This window comes from Podarcis pityusensis, assembly GCF_964106645.2.
Source record: "Podarcis pityusensis genome assembly, chromosome: 6".
NCBI lineage: Eukaryota > Metazoa > Chordata > Lepidosauria > Squamata > Lacertidae > Podarcis > Podarcis pityusensis.
The window spans coordinates 45949756-45968907 of NC_138030.1; the positions used below are offsets into that span (position 1 = coordinate 45949756).

At 43.7% G+C, this 19152-nt stretch overlaps 1 long non-coding RNA gene across 1 annotated transcript in view; it reads left to right on the forward strand.

The window, feature by feature from the left end:
• The window catches only part of LOC308479482, a 418695-nt gene that overhangs the window by 315865 nt on the left and 83678 nt on the right, over positions 1 to 19152 (forward strand). The window lies entirely within an intron of this gene.

Genomic DNA, 19152 nt, shown 5'->3' on the forward strand with positions numbered 1-19152 from the left:
AATAGATACCGCTCTGGCGGGAAGGTAAACAGTGATTCCGTGCTCTGCTCTGGTTCGCCAGAAGCAGCTTAGTCATGCTGGCCACATGACCCGGAAGCTGTATGCCGGCTCCCTCGGCCAATAAAGCGAGATGAGCACCGAAACCCCAGAGTTGTCCGCCACTGGACCTAATGGTCAGGGGTCCCTTTACAGTTGTGCTAGTAAATGGAGCTTGAGTCCTGAACCCATCCTGACATACCATTCTTATTTCTCAACTCATGTATATGCTATAAAACAGCTTTGCAGGCCACCAAAGTCAAGATGGCGGCGAAGGCAGCAGCCTAGTTAACTTCGTCTGCTTTTAGATTAAGTCTTAAGTAGTTTTAAGTAGTTATTTTAACCCCCGCTGGGCTTTTATTGTTTTATTGTTTTAGACTAAGTTTTAAGTAGTTCTAAGTAGTTTTTTTTTTTTAACCCCTCTGGGCTTTTATTGCCTTATTGTTTTATCACCTGCTTCGAGCTTCAGCCTTGCTGCCTTGCCGCACCCCCGCTGTGCATTTACTGCTGTGGAGCTGAGTAATCTTCTGAAACGAGTGAGTGGGGAAGGGAAGAGGTCTGGCCTGACTCCCCTGCCGTGAAGGGACCCTCGTCACTGGAAAGGGAAAAACTCAAGGTGGGTGATCGGAAACACCGAAAAAAGGGTTGAAGCAAGTCCTCTTCGAGTCCCGTCTGAGTTCCATCTGAGTGAGTAAGACCGTCTTCAGCAAATCAGGCTGATAAAGAGGCTCGGCTTGGAAAATAATTACCATCCTTCACCTTATATCAATTAACCCCCAGCTTCTATCAGCTTTTATCAGTAAAAGGACACTGGGAGCTGACGGAAGAGCTCTCAAACCTTCCTCCCTTCCTCCCTCTTCCAGCTCCACCAAAGAAACATAATGAGAATCAGTGCTCGCTGATGAGCTAAGCAGGAGAAAGCTGCAGATACACCTCTATTCATCCATTGGCCCTGCTAATTAGGCAGAAACACTGGGGGACAACTGGCTTTCTAATAGGAAGACAACTACCCAACATGGTCCTCACCAGAAAGATATGTAAGGAGTTGGGTATTTTGCCAGATACGCCACTTAGCCCCCCGGGACCTGGAAAGAGACAAAGTAAAATTATAAATTACTTCCCCAAGAGGGAGGAATGCATGAGTGAACAAATTGAACCAATTATTGATGAAGTCACTCCTCCCCCCCTTACCTATCTTGACCGGTCACATTACTTCAAAGAGCTTCAACAAAACTCTGGAAACATAAATCCCCCAAGAAGCCTGGCGCAAGAGCTAGTTCTAGCTGAGAAACTTGAGGAAAATATTTCTGTCACCTATAATCAGCGGCCCCCGGCAGAATTAACAACATGCCACCAAGACCAGGCGCCCACTTCCAAATATACTCAAACTGAACTGAGTGATGGCCATTTTCAGGCCCACTTCCAAGATATAAATACAGACCTCTCCAACATAAAAAATTACTTGACAATAACAAATGGGTTATTGCTGACCCTTGTGGAAAATTTTATTCCCCAACCAAAAGAGACAACAGCAACTGATGCACCCCAAGTACATAAACCAGATGAACTTGTGCATAACCCAGATGAACCAGTGAAGATGAGACAAGCAGTAACAACCAAGAAACTGCAAAAAAATAGACCAAAAGCCCGGGAAAAGAAAACTAAGAACATTAAAACAACAAGGAAAATAAAGATAAGCCGACATAAACAATGGCAGAAATTATTTAATCTACTCCCATTGGACTCAAATAAATCTGCTGCACGAGATAAAAAAGAGAAAGGCAGGAAGGGGAAAAAGAAGGCAATGCCAAAGCTAATGGCTAAGGTGGCATCTCTGAACCAGAGCTTAGAACTAAATGGGAGGATGGAAGCAACATCCCAGAGCTCTGGTAACAGTTCACTCAGTGAGCCAGATTCTGGGGGAGAAGTGGTCCCTAATAACGAAGGCAGCAAACCACTTAGCAAATCGGGAAAGGGGGACGATGCAACGCCCAATCGCGATGACAACACTACACAAGATGGGCAAACCTTTACTCAGGCAAGATGTTGGAACCTGATTTTAAATCCCCAAAAATTGGTATTTACAAACTTCCCAAAATCAAAGGGCTTCCTTACAGGGAAAGATCGAAGAATGAGCTCTTTGAACATTCTGAATGATATATTGCCAGGAGCAGTAAAGCCATATGACATTATTCCTGTAGATTATTTGCATCATGATGGTTGTTCAGTGAGAGCAATGATCACATTTAGAGACCAGAACCTGGCCAAGTTTATCTACAGATCAAGATATATATTCCTAAAGGCCCAGATAAAAATTCTCAGATTTTTTGAAAACAAGGCACCACTGAATCCCCTTCTGGAAGCTAAGCACGCAAACCCTAGTAAGGAGAAACAACCTCCCAAAACCCGACCTGGTCTCCAGAAACAAGAGCTTCAAAAACTAAAAAGGAAAGATGCCCACCTGCAAGACCTGCAACTTCAAGAGAATGAAGATGAGGATCTTTTCTCCGTGGAGGAAAATACCTTAATTAGGCAATTTTGCCATTTTCCATCCCCAATACGGACTGAAATATTAGAAAGATTGGATATGCTAAGAGTTAAGCTGGCTGGGAGAGATATAAATGGGGAGATCAATGTGGACGCCCATAAAAAGGACCAGACTTCCTTTAATTTGAACCCTATACAAGAACAAAACCCAGCGGCCTGTCGGCCATGTTACCTTCAGACAATGGCTGAGATTAACCTACCCCCAATTAAGGAAGCCCAGCACACTGAAGAGAACACTACACCACCTCCAATAAGGAGAACCATCCCTAAGGTGAACTCACCAGGCTCTTGGGACAAGCTGAGGTACCTGGATGAGGCAGAGTTAGGCCACAATCAGGTACCGGAAAAATACCTACGGAAAGAGATAACACACTTCAAAGGCCCGGTGACCACTAATGTCAGTATTAAACAGTTAACAGCCGAAACTATAGAACACTTGGCTAGTCTGCCATGTATGGAGAGCAATGGGCCGGCTCATAAAAGAGTAATCCCTAAAAGCACCTTGGGAAATAATTGACAAAGATTAGACCAGAGACAAACACCAGCCGGCTCCCTATCTCCGCGGAAATCCGACATCATTAGATATGAACAGACTCAACCCTCACTCACAAATCAAGCAAAAGCAGTTCTTTCCTTGAAAGATGCACCCAACCCATCCCAGAGCCTTAAAATTGTCTCCTGGAATGTTAACGGCTGGGCGACAAAGCAAATGGATCCTGAAGCAATGAATTTCATCTCTTCTTTCGACATTGTGTGCCTCCAAGAGACCTGGTCCCAACAAAGTATCGCTCTCCCAAACTATTGCTCCTTTAGCTCCTGTGCTCGTAAACTAACCAACAGGGGTCGCCCCCAAGTTGGCCTCGCCTGTCTTATTTCAACCAGCTTATCCCTCACTGTTTGCGAGGAAATTAAATCTTCCCCTTACTTTCTCACTATAAAGATCCATCTCCCAAAGACCAAAAGCCCATGGTTGATAACTACAGTATATCTGCCCCCAGCAATTAATGATTTCGACCGCAATGAAAGGTGGTCTGAACTTTCGTCTTGGCTCCATGATCTTCAAACAACTAACCCAGGACTTCCTCAAATCCTCTTAGGCGACTTTAATGCAAGAATAGGTCCCAACGACGATGATATAGTATCTCCCGCAGCACTCCTGGACAATCCCCTGCAGCCCCCCTGGGGAAACAGATGCTCTCTTGATCCTATAACAAATGCGTCGGGGAGGCTGATGGCCCAATTGGCCATGGAAAACGATCTCTGCATCGCGAATGGTAACATTACTCCCTTGTCCTCGCAGCAATTAACGTGCATCACTTCCCGGGGAACCAGTGTTGTCGACTACATTTTACTGACGCCGGAGCTATTCTCAATTTCTACAAAAATGGAAGTGGCTGAATATTTTGGTGGTGACCACCTTCCACTGACTCTATTGTTAAACCTAATAGAGCCAATTTCAGTCCCCTCAAACTATAGAACCACGGTACAAAGCCACCCTGTATACAAAACAAAGAAATGGACAAGCCTCAGCTCCTCTCTTGCCCTGGACATACAAAAATCATTTGATATGTCTGCAGTTCCCTCTGACCCAATCCTGCCCGCTGATCAATACCGGAAATTACTTGATGCTTTCTCAACAACTTACATAACCACCGCCTCGCCTACTCACCAACGCCTCTTCTCTGAATCGCCTTGGTTTGACAAGGAATGTAAAGCCCTAAGAAGGCGAATTAGGAAAATGGTCAGAATCATCAAATTTTCCAACGACCCCCAAACCCGTGCAAAGCTCATAGATATTAAAAGGACATACAGAAACATGATTCATTGCAAGAAACAGCAGCACATCCTTGAGGCTTGGTCCACTCTTCGTTCGGCTGTAGAGAGGCATGACTCCCGCTCCTTCTGGCGCTTAGTTAGACCTTCGGCACCATTCAATCCAGCTACCCAGATTTCCGCTGATGAATGGATTGCCTACTATTCAACCAGTTTCGCTTCTCCAAATCATCTTACAGATCTCCTTCAATCCCCGTCGGACCTCTGTTCCTGCTCTCTTAGTCCCACTTCATCAATAAACTTTACTTCAACTCGCATTTTCAACATCATAATGTCAATGCGAAGGAATAAGGCCCCCGGCCCAGACATGGTCCCGTTGGACCTTTTCCTGTCTGATCCTCTTTGGTGGAGCGAACACCTGACTCCTGTATTCACCACCATCTCCTCCGCCCTAGACATCCCCGACTCCTGGAGAGAAGCTATAATAGTTCCGATCTTCAAAGGCGGCCAGCCAAACATCCCTAGGAACTATCGCCCCATCAGTTTATTATCCATCCCGGGGAAAATATTTGCCGCTGTTTTACTGGAGGAACTTCTCTCATGGGTCCAGGAGAGGAACATTCTACCGCTAGAACAGATTGGTTTCCGAAAGTCAGCATCAACCATGGACCACTGTCTAACTCTCTATCACCTTGCCAGTAAATACACTGCACCAAGGCAAGGCCACCTATTTGCCGCTTTCATGGACCTGGAGGCCGCCTTTGATTCCATTCCTAGGCAGAGATTATGGTCCAAACTTGCCCATCTGGGAATTGATCCGCACCTCCTCTCCCTAATTATTTCCCTTTATTCAAACACCACAGCTCGCGTCCGAAGTGGTCCCAACGGCTCCCTCACTACTCCATTTCCAACGGCCAAGGGCGTCCGACAAGGTTGTCTCTTGGCCCCTCTACTGTTTAATCTCTATCTTCATGATGCAATTTCCACTTTGAAGCTAGCATCTAAGTACCCTCCTCACTTAGCAGGCCACCCCGTTGCTTCCCTTTTCTATGCTGATGATGCCGTCATCTTATCCAGAACAGCTGCGGACCTAGCAAATGCAGTTAATGCATTTATCGCCTATTGTAAGGCGGAAGCTCTTAATATTAATTATAAAAAATCGAAAGTCCTCCACTTCACTCGTTCCCGCAAACTCAAGTTGGAGCCGCTTAAGGTCACAGGTGGCTACTTAGAAAAGGTAAAAGCCTTTAAATATCTAGGCTTAATTTTCACTTATAATCTCTCCTGGACCACCCATCTACAATCTGCCTTTCTCGCTGCAACCACGACCTCTAACGCCATTGTCCGATTTTACCACCAGAAGGGCGGCAAACACCTTCCAGCAGCAATTCAAATATTTAATGCCAAAGTTGTCCCTAAATTATTATATGGATGCGAAGTATGGACTACAGCAATATCAGGTAACTTGGACCGCCCACTTCATATGTTTCTGAGATCTCTTTCCGGCGTCCCGAGATGTGTCTCAGGTGCAGCCCTACGACTCGAGTTCGCCCAGCCCTCAATTGTTAAACGAGCATGGAGTCGAGCCATTTCCTACAGCTTCCACCTATTAGCATCGGATGCTCGAATTAGAGGTGGTTTTTCCAATCTGATCCTAAGAGATATTCATAATTCCCCTTGGAAAACTACAATTAACCTCAAATTCCGCTCTCTTCTCAATTTGAATTGTAAAACTGTTCTTAACTTAGAGTGTATCAGCCCGGCGGCCCTACCTCCAATTAAAAAGAAACTACAGCAACTTGACTTCTCTAACACAGCTTCCTATGCAAGAGGGCCGTGTTCAGGCCTAGCCCTAGCTATTCCACCCCCTGAAGGGATCCCTCTATACTGCTTCACAATTTCTTCGGAGGCTAAGCGAAGGGCCTTTACCTGTGCCCGTCTCAACTGTTTTCCTACAGCAGTTCTGTCGGGTCGTTATTCCAGAGTTCCCATCGCAAATAGAACATGCACCTGTAACAACACGGCCCTGGAGACTATGGAACATGTAATGCTCTTCTGTCCTAACTGGACAGATGAAAGATCTCGGTTTTTAACTCCCCTCGTGAATAAGCTTCATCTCCCAATCCAGCCTTGGATAGTGTCCCTCCTTTTGCAGGATTCTGATTGTTGGATTACCGAGATGACAGCTAACTTCCTGCTTAGTGTGATGAAGAGGAAAGCGGCACTAACTTCTTCCTTAACACCACAGCTGCAGTCGATACGCCGCACAATCGAACGAAGTTCCAAGTAGTCTTATTGTACAAGGACAATGGAGTTAGGATAAATCTGAGGAGCTGAAGGACCCTTTAACGGTCCTCCTCCAGCTTCAGCAGTTTTTTTTGTTTGTTTGTTTCTGTACTATCTGTCGCTCAATGTTTTAAATCCCCTGTCGCTTTAGTAACCCCCCCTTTCCCCCCCTCTTTCTTTAAGTATTCGCCCAGGAAGATATCTACCTTTACCTCCCCACCCCCATTTCATGTTGTTATTTCAATGTATATCATGCTATGGCCACACGGCTAATGCAATAAAATCTATTGATTGATTACACCAGGAAAGTGCCACATCTTATCAGTGCCAGATTTACGTATAAGCTAAATAAGCTATACCTTAGGGCCCCACTCTCTTGAGGGCCCCAAAAATTACCATATAGCATATATTCAACACAAAAAACAGCGACAAGTTGTTGTTGAAAAAGGAAAGCTGAACATATAATGGGCCCCATTACCTTCAGTAGCTTAAAGGTAAAGGGAACCCTGGCCATTAGGTCCAGTCGTGGCCGACTCTGGGGTTGCGGTGCTCATCTCGGTTTATTGGCCGCGGGAGCCGGCATACAGCTTCTGGGTCATGTGGCCAGCATGACCAAGCCGCAGAAACGCCGTTTACCTTCCCGCCAGAGCGGTACCTATTTATCTACTTGCACTTTGACGTGCTTTCGAACTGCTAGGTTGGCAGGAGCAGGGACCGAGCAACAGGAGCTCACCCCGTCGCGGGGATTCGAACCGCCAACCTTCTGATTGGCAAGTCCTAGGCTCTGTGGTTTTGACCACAGCGCCACCCGCATCCCTTTCAGTAGCTTAGGGTCTCATTATACCTAAATCCGGCCCTGTGTCTTATGCTCCCATTTGCAAATGCTGGACTAGGAAAGTCAAGTTGATTGGTCAGAGATATGAGGACCTAAAGTGTGGTTTGTCGTGGAAAATGGATTCCATGCTTTCCTGAACTCTCATAATGCTTTACCAGTATTCTGAGTTAAATAATGAAAACTAACTAAAGGTTTGGAAAACATACCATACAATTTGCTGTCAAGAATCCACAACTATCCATCCCTGCCTATTTTCCCCACAAAGCACCAAGGTCCCATACAATCTCATTTTACTCTGCTTTCAGCCGAAACATTAGTGAGCTTGTTAGACTGTGGAACAGGGAAGTTAAGAGGGAAGAAAGAGGGTGTCACAGTTATGGAGAGATCTTTCATCCTTCACCTGGCAAGAGTCCTGAATTCTAAATTTTCCTTCAGCTAATAAGGAACATTGTCCTGCTTCCTGACTGATCCCATGAACCTTCACACCAGAAATAACTGTGTATGCTCATATTACATTACAGAGCTAGGGTATCACAGTGGTAGAATGTCCCTGGCTCAAATTTCACTGCAGCGATAAGCTCACTGCACCTTTAGGGAAACTGCTATTGTGCCAGCCTCCACACACAATCCTGCCCTGCCTTTACAAAACTATCTTATAAATTATTGAGCTACAATATGTGAACCATTTAAATGTGTGATACCAATGTTAACGAGTATCTTTGGCAGTTCAAGCTGACCCAAGATGTTATGTCAATGTCATCAGATGGGCTGACAAAAGGGCAACAGCTACCATCCTAAGATGTGGCATTGTGGTGTCATGCAACGCTATTGCATAGTATGTTCATGGGTGTGGAGAGATAGGGCAGCATATCAGAATGGATTCCAGGCTCAAGCACCTTTCCAAAGATATTTCCACTATTGTTGAGCCAGCTGAATCAACCCTGCACATCAGACTCTAACACCAAGTGGTGACCAAAGAATAGTTTTGCTTCTAGTGGCCAATAGTATAGCAGGACAAACCTCCCCTACTTGTCTCACAGTGGATGCCAAATACACGTTTTGAAATCAATTTTCACAGCTGTGTGCATTAATAATACTAATACTAATAATAACAATAAAATTACTTATACCCCACCCATCTGGTCAGGCCTACCCAGCCAATCTGGGTGGCTCCCAACAGAATATTAAAAACATGATAAAACATCAAACATTAAAACTTCCCTAAACAGGGAGGAATTGAGGTGTTATGTTAACCACGTGTGACTTTCCATGAACATGCAATTCACCAAAGTATCAATGCTATATCGTTATTACAAGCTCTCAGCTTTCTAGGCTTCCCTCATCTCTTCCCCTGCCAACATGGTTTGCCTGGTGTTATAGGATCTAGGAATGCACACTGGTGCTTATTTCAACCCTGTAAACAAATCTGCTGGGGGAAAACTTAGATATGCTTCAATTTTACATTAATTGCTAGCCACTTAAAGGCCTGACATTTGACGAAGAGCTGTCACTCTCTAGGTGGCACACGCTCTTAACAGCAGCAAGGTTTGAAAGGTGGAGCGGGGGGGAAAGAGAAGCACCGTGACAAATGATATGTGTGACACAGATTCAATTCCAATCCAATTTCGTACTTCCAAGTTAATGTGAATTCTTCTGTCACTCTGAATCATTGAGCGAGCTCAAGTATTGCTGCCAAAATGGCATACATGCCATTCGATCAGCTCTGCACTTTGCTATGGATGCCAGTCTCAATGAGAACCCTCCGAGGGTCTAATTGATTCCTATGGTCACCAATGGTGGACACCATTTCCATATTAACTGAATAGCATTCACATATATTTTCACTCTTCATTGTTAAGGTAATATGCATAAAAGGATTGCTTTGGCAAGGGGGGAACCAATGCAGAGAGAATTTGAACAGATAGAACATTTCTGGATTCTTTCCTATTGATATGGCATCACCCAGAATCTGCTTTTCTAGAGCACTTTTTCCTGGAAGTGAGTTGTTCTGAAGGATGCAACATGCATTGCAATACTGTATGCACACAGTTACAATGGGTCAGTGTCTCTGGCTGTTACCCAGAGGGTTGGTGGTTTGAGCCCACACAGGGATGGCTGTAGGCAGGATTCCTGCATAGCCGGGGTTGGACTACATGACTCTTGGGATCCCTTCAAATCTACAGTTCTATGGTACCTGCAAATAAGTCCCACTGAGCTTCAAGAGCCTAGTTTCAGACCAGACATGTATAAATGCAGCCTAATTTGAAAAACAAAACAATATAATTTTCACAGTGTCCTTACCAGTCAACATAAATCTGAAATTATGGCATAGAAGAGCCTAATTTTTCCAAACATTTGGCTACAGTCAGTTCCTGCCACCTATTTTCCATTTCTGTATATAAACACACATTTTGTCTTCCATTCCCTGCCATTGCTTGTCTCTGATGCCTTCCTCTCTAATGAGCCAGAGCAGGAATCAGGTTGTATTCTCCATCTGTATGCAGAGCAGCCCATCTCACTGTTCAGAAGCCTTTCTTCCCACAGTCACCCCAATCATCAGCATTCAATTGTTCTCCATCGGCTCTAATCATTTATTTTTACCAGCAGCAGTTCATCCAGTTTCTGGGACGGCAAACTCCATTTGCTGTTCCAAAAATGCATGGCTAGCTGCAAACAGGCCTCCAAAGAGATTTATCACAATCCTGCCCCCTCCTTAGATGAGACTGGGACAAAAAGAGAGGGAAATGCCACTAATAAACTTTGGGCGGACCACAGGGCTAGTAATGAGGCGGAAATAAAAACAGAATCCCAGTTAATGCCAGCCTTTAAAATGTCATCAGCTGGAGCAAAAAAATCTAAATTATGACCCCATTATTTCTTAAAGAAAAAAAAGCTACTTAGAACAGATTAATAATAATGTACCAACTCAATAGTTTTGTTGATCAAATCCTAGTGCCTTAAAGAATTCTTCGTAATTGGCATCCAAGCATCTCTAAAATCCTGATTCCACACACACACCCGATGACATATGATTCTTATTATTCAAAAAGTGAACTCCTAGTCACAGGGGGAAGGCCAATAACTGTTAATAACTCATTCTCGAATTGCCCCCCTTAAAAATCAAATTGCCCCACATTGGGAACCACAGTTCTAGCCATCAAAACCTTTGAATAAGCATCTTTGGGTAACTCTGGAAATATCAAGGTACCATCAATGCCTATTATGTCAATGATGGCATTGCTTCACTTCAAACTACGTAATAGCATTTGTATGGCATTGAAATGGTAAATGCATGAAGTGGTACCTCAGGTTACATACGCTTCAGGTTACAGACGCTTCAGTTACAGACTCCACTAACCCAGAAATAGTACCTCAGGTTAAGAACTTTACCTCAGGATGAGAACAGAAATCGTGCTGTGGAGGCACGGCGGCAGCAGGAGGCCCCATTAGCTGAAGTGGCACCTCAGGTTAAGAACAGTTTCAGGTTAAGAACGGACCTCCAGAACAAATTAAGTTATTAACCCAAGGTACCACTGTACCAGGTCAATGAGGGGCAAAATTGAAATGATACTCAAAATGGCAATCAGTAAAGGTCCTGTCCTGAAGAAAACACTTTTAAAAGAGAAAGGAAAGTTTATTTGGGGCCCTTCCAGATTATCTTTTAAAAAATATGTATATACTGATTTGTCCGCAGGGAAATTAGATGATGTTGGCTATTTAATGAGCATTCATTCTGATACGTCTACAGGGAGGTTAGATGACAATGAACCCAAGCAAGTGATGTCTGACACTTTCCACTGCAGTTTCCTATTATTTCCCTAATCACAAAAATTCTAGTCTTTTGGGAACACAGATTAGTTGTGCAAGAGTTTGAATAATTTGTATTCATTTTAATGTACTGGTATTTTTTCTTCGTTTTAATGTTTGTTTTTTGTTTCGTTTTTGCTAAAAGTCGCCTTGAGTTGCCTGTGGCAAGAAAAAGTATATAATAAAATTAATTACATAGTAATAATAAAATATAGTTGCACAAGCAAAAGTGGCTGAATCCCGCCAGAAAATAGCATCTGTCTGGAAGCCTGCCAGGTTACATTGATCAGATTTGTCTGCTTAACCCACACAATTTGAAGGCCCGGAGACTAAATACTGAGTTAAGAATCTCTGTGAAAGAAGGAGATAGCACTTTAATTCCATATTTATATTAGTTCCTGCTCCATCCTATTAGCTGCTATTTGTGCTTTCCAGTTCAGACAAGACACAACTTTAGTCTCACGCTTCCAGGCTTTTCCCCTCAGACCAGACGCTATCCTTTGTTAAACATACACTTGCAGCTGCTAAATGGATTAAGAAATTGCACTATAATTTGCAGGCGCCTCCTTTAATAAAGAAAGAAAGTTGAGCATGGCTTGATCCTGATGCCCCAAATTAGAGTAAGTGATGAGAGCAGAGTGGCTTTGAAAGGAAGGCACCAGGAGGCAGAAGCATCACAACCAACTTTCTACCCCCCTCATACTTTAATGCATTCATTAAAATCAAAGGCACAATTGCTCACTGAAATAGCACCAAAATGCATCTTCTAATCAGCTGACACAACTCTATAAAAGGCTGCATGTTCTCCCCTTACGACTGCACCCAGTAGAATCCAGATGAAATTTCTCAACTTCAAAGGTCTTCACACATCTTAAAAGGGAATATAAACTGCCTAAATGAGAGGAGGAGGATTTCTCCACTGATGGGACCAACCACACGAGGCTTTTTTATGTATGAGCAGTCTAGCAACACCCTGTCAGCTTATACTCTGCGTTGCTCTAATGACTCAAAGGGGTGCTACGGAAAGCTAAATAATACATACACCACATACAATTCCATTTTCCCCCTCAAGCAGCGCTAGTAATTATTACAATTTACATAACTTGGAAGAACTTGGGACGAAGGGTGTTTAAAATGAATAACCAGAGAGGGACATGTGAAACGAGGCAATATGTCCCACTGGCGTGCCTCTGAAAAAGAAAAGTTGACTCTCCAAAATGCAAGGTTTTCATTTCTTACAGAGCTTGAGGGCTAAATGCTAAACTTCTGTAGTTGCATAGATCAGGTCTGGGGAGCTTTTTTCAGCCCAAGGACCGCATTTCCTTCTGGAATCCTCCAAGGACTGCACACCACATATTTTGTACGGTAGGCTAGTTCCTACACATCCCTCACATGCACTCTCTCTTTCATCTGTTCAGACAAGCAACGTGTATTGTTATTTATTGATAAAAGTGTTTGTATACTGCTGCTCACTAAAAAAAAAAAATCCAAGAGGTTTACAATAAAAACCATATAAAAATTGAAAGCCAGAATTCAAGGGCACATTCCAGCCAAGCAAAAGAAGCTGGGCTGCAAAGCGAGACTAGTGAGGGTATGGTCTGAAAAGCGTTTTGAGGGCAAAATAGAGTTCTGGAGCGCTACATTTGGTTCCCAGGCCTGAGGTTCCACACTGCTGGCATAAATAATCTCAGTAATATATATTCCAACAGGGACGCAGGTGGCGCTGTGGGTTAAACCACAGAGCCTAGGACTTGCCGATCAGAAGGTCGGCGGTTCGAATCCCCGTGACACGGTGAGCTCCCATTGCTCGGTCCTTGCTCCTGCCAACCTAGCAGTTCGAAAGCATTTCAAAGTGCAAGTAGATAAATAGGTACCACTCCGGCGGGAAGGTAAATGGCGTTTCCGTGTGCTGCTCTGGCTCGCCAGAAGGGGCTTAGTCATGCGGGCCACATGACCCAGAAGCTGTCTGCGGACAAATGCCGGCTCCCTTGGCCAATAAAGCAAGATGAGCGCCACAACCCCAGAGTCAGCCACGACTGGACCTAATGGTCAGGGGTCCCTTTACCTTTAATATATATTCCAACTACCTCAGAAGGTGGTGGACTCACCTTCATTGGAGATTTTTAAACAGCAGTTGGATGTCCATCTTTTTCCATTGTCATTCTAGCATTGCAGAGGGTTAGGCTAGAAGAACCTTGTGGCCCCTTTCAACTCTACATGGTTCTTATCTTTACAATATGTGAACCATTAGCTCCCCTCTTTCACTGACACACACATGCGCCCAAGCACTTACCTCCCCTCACAGGCCCTCGTGTGTACATGAAGGTAGAGAGAACTTTCAGTCAGAGCAGGCTGCGCACACACACAAGGATTGATTGCACAAGCAGGGATACTCATAAAATGCACAAATATTATCCTCGTTGTGCAAGCGGAACCTGATAAACTCTTTTATTTGAGGGTCAATTATTATTTCAAATACATCCATACACAAACCAATATATACTTCTCCAGGAGTTCCCTTGCTTACCAGAAGTTATCGTCAGGCAAAGTAATGAATAGTACCTATTAACATATCTGCCTAATACAAAATAGGTAAGAAAAGAAAATGCAATTTGATGGTTTAAGGTTATGTATTTTGTACGTTTTGTCATGCAGGGTTGACAATTTGTGTTTTACAGCTCAGACCACAAAAAAATGACTCATGGTTCAGAGCTTTAACGGTTTTTATGAAGACTAAGGCTCTACCAATCTCAGCATCTCCTATAATCAAATAATTATTATCCAAGTCCATAATTTTCAGCAACTGTAAACATCCAAATTTATAGAAATAAAACAAAGTACAAAAACACTCTCATAAAAAAATGCAAATAAAAACCTGGCGGTTAAAACTCTCTTTCCCAATTTAATAAATAAATAAATAAAGGGAAGGGAGAGAGCTCAAACCATAATTTCTCCATTTAGGCACTCGCGATGCATACAAATGAAAAAGATGCTTAAAGCTGATCATTTATCAGAGCTCCGAAGAAGTAAATCTATAAAAACAAAAAGCTTAAAAATAAAAATTGATTTATATTATTGGCTGAAATTACATAAAACAAGCATTATGTTGATTGTTACTGCCACTGTTGAACATTTATTTAGAAGAGAGGTAGGGAACTACCAGCCCAAAGGCCAAATGTGGCCCCTGAGGCTTTCCCTGTTTGGCCCTTAGCATCTCCTCCCCCACTACAATTGGGCTTGGTAAAAGCCATCTACTAGAGCCAATAGAATACTTTTTCAGCTCTAGTTGCTGAGGGGGCTGTTTCAGGGGTTCACAGTTGGGGAGAGGGGTTAGAATCAGTGCAGAAGCACAGGGCACAAGACTGATCATAGAAGTGCCAATGACGCTGATTGCTCGGGTGGCAACTTAATGGCCCACTCCTATGAAAGGCAGCAGAAAGTCCTGGACATAATTCTCTGGAATGATGGGTGGTATTCAACTAACACATCTCATCCATGCAAGGATTTCCTCTTGCGCAACAGGACCTTCCCCACCATCTCCTCCCTCCTTGTGCACACCCTGAAAAATGCTACAATTCCCAGAGTTCCCTGTGAAGAAGGATTGATTGTTAAACCACTCTAGGAATCATAGCTCTGGGAGAGGAATCAGAGATTCCTAACTACTCTCAGCACCCTTAACAAACTGCAGGTCCCAGAATTCTTTGAGGGAAGCCATGACTGTTTAAAGAGTCATCATTTAAATATATGGCCTGAATGTGTCCTTCATCTGAACAGAACAGAGGACAAGAGACCCTGGGCAATCTCTGAAAGTAGCATAAAAGGGAAGGGGTGGAGCTGTGCCGCCATTTTCACTGAGTCCAACAGGACTGGTGCTCCGCTACTAACCATGTTAAGTACTACAGTCAGGAGCCACTCTTAGTGCTGAAACCACTGAAACACTGTGGAGTCTGAAGACTGGACAATCGGTTTCTTTACTGTGTGTTATGTGAGCTTGGCCACAATTCACTTGTCCCATGCCTAGAAAATACGAGTCCAAGTGGTTTTCCGCTTGCCCTGCCAGTTTTCCTGGCAAAACCTGCTCATTACCTCTGAATCAGAGCAAACATCAATCCACAGAAAACCCAATTGATGTTTGCTCCAGTTCGGCAGTCAGGTTCTCCTGAAGAAAAGCAAGAGGCCCTAATAGAGGACCAAATCATAATGAAGCAACCTGGGCTTCTTTTTTCACCAGACACCAACTAGGGTAAACCATACTGAGCCAGCCAATATAAATATTAGACAGGGAGCCTCACTCTGTCTGTCTCACTGCAATGAAGGGAGCTATACTTTGGTCACAATCCAACCTAGACTGTTGCCCATGTACAGCTTCAACAGCCACCACTGTCTGCTGAAGTGCAGTGGAAGTCCCCAAAACTGTTTTGTAGCACAGAAAGGACTGGGGGGAAAGCTATGTCAGGGGCAGGAATGGAGACAGTTCAGTTAAACACTATCTGACCTAAAGGGCATTTGATACCTCACACAGCTTGCCATTTGACCTGCTTCATGCAACCTGATTCATAAGCCTGACTAGTAGTAAGCGCCTATAATAGGATTACAGTCAAAAGACCACACAGAAGACAAGGCATGTGCCCCTTGTCTCACGTGGGCCTGCACACACTGAAGTGCTCAAGGCAGGTGGACTTACCACCATCACTGGCTCCTTCTCCACTGGCTCCTTCTCCCCCCAGTTTTTGCTCCCACATTAACAGCAGCGGCAGTGGCAGCACAGGTCCATGTCATCAAACAATATCTCCATGATGAAGAGTCGTTCTTCAGAGGTACCATGGGTGAGGTCACCCCAGACAGTGCCGGCTCTGCCACCATTTTGCAGCTGTGGCAAATACTGCTGTGAAATCTTAAACAATATTTGTTGCAGCAACAGCAAGTAAGTCTATGCACACACTAGGGTATTCATGCATATATGGGCTGCTGTTTCCATGTGTCCATTTAAGCACCTTTATCCAGTTTTATGCCTCTGAAATCCATCTCAATGTTTCCCATAGATAGATATAGATAGATGATAGATAGATATAGAGATATATTGATATATTGATATATTTGCACTGTGTGTTGTTGAACCCTCCCTCTATTAGTACTCCACACCATCACCATATGTTCTGCAAAGCTGTTTTTGAAATTCAGGTCTTCCAAAATACCAGATTTGCACACAGGAGCAATACTTCTTTAAAAAAGAAATAAAAATATTATTTCAAAACAGGGTACCTGAGGTCCATTGTGGCATGTGTTTAGGTATGTGTTTTCCAATATATCAGATTTGCACAAATGAGCAATCAATTTGTTTTTTGCTTTTGTTTTTAAAGAAGTGTGTTGCTCCAAGGTAGGCAAGGATTTGGAGTTGCTCGCATTAAAGGCTGCTGCTTCCTTTCCTTCCTTTTTCTTTTCCAGCCTCCTATACCTGCAAGGGCAATTTTTATTTTTAATACAGCTGTTTTGTGCAAGAGATGTTCTGCACCAAAGAGATGTTTTAAAAATAAAAACACCACAAATGTGCCTTCAGCAACCACCAGTGGAAAAGGGCAGGCTCCATCCTTTCCTTTGGGTTGATGGAAAGGAAAAGGCTGGGGATGCTATAGAAAGCACCCAATTAAACATTATTACACATGTTGAAAGGCGCTACAGCTCATTCACAGCCATTCAATTTTATATTGAATTTTCTTCCTTTATCAGGTTATTCACAGATCAGGAAAATCTGAAATTAGTGGAAGGGAAGTAGGAACTGCTACTTGGATAAGAACATTTTGTAATGCCACAAAATGGAAGAGACACAACCTACAGTATTTTGGGGGGTGTTGTGAGGGTAAAATGTAGAGAAGGAGAAATATAGACCATCTTGAGCTCTTTGGAGGAAATATGGGATATGAATGTAATAATAAATAAAAACAAGCAAGCAAGCAAGCAGCTTCAAATCCATATTCAACTCCAGGGTGAACAAGCTCTAAGTTTCACAGTAGTCAACATTTAAACTTTAAAGAGGTCCTGCCTGGGCCGCCTTTCCCACATGGCTCACTCTGAGGAATAACCCTTCCTCAGATCAAGGAGTAGGTGTCAGGCTTCGGGGAATCGGATCCCTCCCCTGGTGGCAGTAAATAAGCAGATCAAATGAAAGGAGCAGTCTTACCAGATAAGTTATTTAATAATCACAGCAAGAGACAAAGGAATGCATCTCTCTCTAAAAAATGGCGTTGCTCCCAGTAAAGGTTTGCCCCCCTCTGTCCCCATTAATCTACGTCATGCCTATGCCGGGTAATCTGAGCTTGTTACTGCTGTGCTTTCTATTCTATCACTTTCCAAGCTCGTCTAGTCTTAGCCGAGGGGGGCGGGGTCAGGAATGCTGTCCAAGGACACTGACTCTGCCAGCTGTCTCTCTTGTGACATTTCCTCTTCTAGCTCTTCCTCACCCAGTATTTCCCAGCTTTCCCCCTCTGGACTATGCCCTTCTGCAAACCACTGTTCTAAATCAATACTGTCCTCCTGCCCTTGGGAAGGTTCAGGAAAAGCAGGTAGGGGCTCCCACCATTCCTGCTCAGTCCAGTCCCTGACAGTAGTTACCATTCCAGAAAGCACTTTAGGGATGCCACCACCACAGCAATGCTCCTAGGGGTCATGCCACAATGGACCAGGATGAGTGGGGACAGCAGTAGCAAGCAAGAAACAGTGGCTGGCAGCCCAGCAGGTGGTGAGGCAGAGGCAGCTGCAGAAGGGCAAATAGGCAGAGGGCCCTCGATACTCTCCCTAAATCAAATCCTGTGTAGAAACCTCTGGGTTTTGTGTGGCAGGATGTAGTCTATTGTACACAAACAGGTCCCTTCCATTGTTCTATCGACGTTTGCGCCCCTGGCCCGGCTCTTCGCTGGCACGTACCTCCCAGAATGAGACTTTTTGTCTTGGGAAGGTTGTTCAACATCCTAGCCCAATCAAATCACAAAATGAAAAGTTTGGCATGGTGAAAGAGTAAAGAGTAGTTCAATCTTTCCCTCACATTACTTCTGTCAGAAAGTCTGCCTCTTATTTTCAGAACTCTGAAAGTGGGTATCACTACTCAAAGACACCCCCCCCAATAGGACATGAAGAGCTCAATGAGTGCCCAAGGTACGTTTAAAGATCCTTATATTGTTGCTGTTATGAGAAACATTAGTCACTATTTCTGCATTATCTTTAATTAAATTCAAATATTAAGCAGCAATATTTCAGCTGTTTTCATTTATTTTTTATATAGAGCAGCGGGGAAAGCAATTACTCTACATCTCTGATGTGCTAAATTTAATTTTCAAATCACACCTTTTTTTCTTATTTAATTATGAGCACCAAGTCTCTTTCCCCCCCTTAATTCAGTCCTATTCCTGCTCCTGTAAACTTCTGTGTTAGATGATCAAGTGCAGTAAATTGTAAAGGGGAGCAGGGTGACATTGGTTAAGAATTCTACACGGAGGGGGTCCAGAGATTTGTAAACTGACAATAGAAGTGGCATATCCGTGTTCCCCTTGACAAATGCCCCTTACATTAGTGCTGAAATGAATCCTGCTCCCTAAATCCTTATCAAAAAAATTCTACTGCAGCTTCGGAGACTGAGGGTTGGATCCTAACTAATAGCACACTCCTAGACATGCCTACTCAGAAGTAAGTCCTACTGAATGCAATGGAGCTTACTCACAGATAAGTGTGGTTAGGGTTCCAGCCTTGATCATACCGTTAATGAATCTACTCTAATACAGCCCTGGATGTCGGCTGAATACTTAGTACTATATCATACCAGTATTTGACATCAAGTACATAATAGCCAATGTTAAATTTGTTATAGCCCATCATGC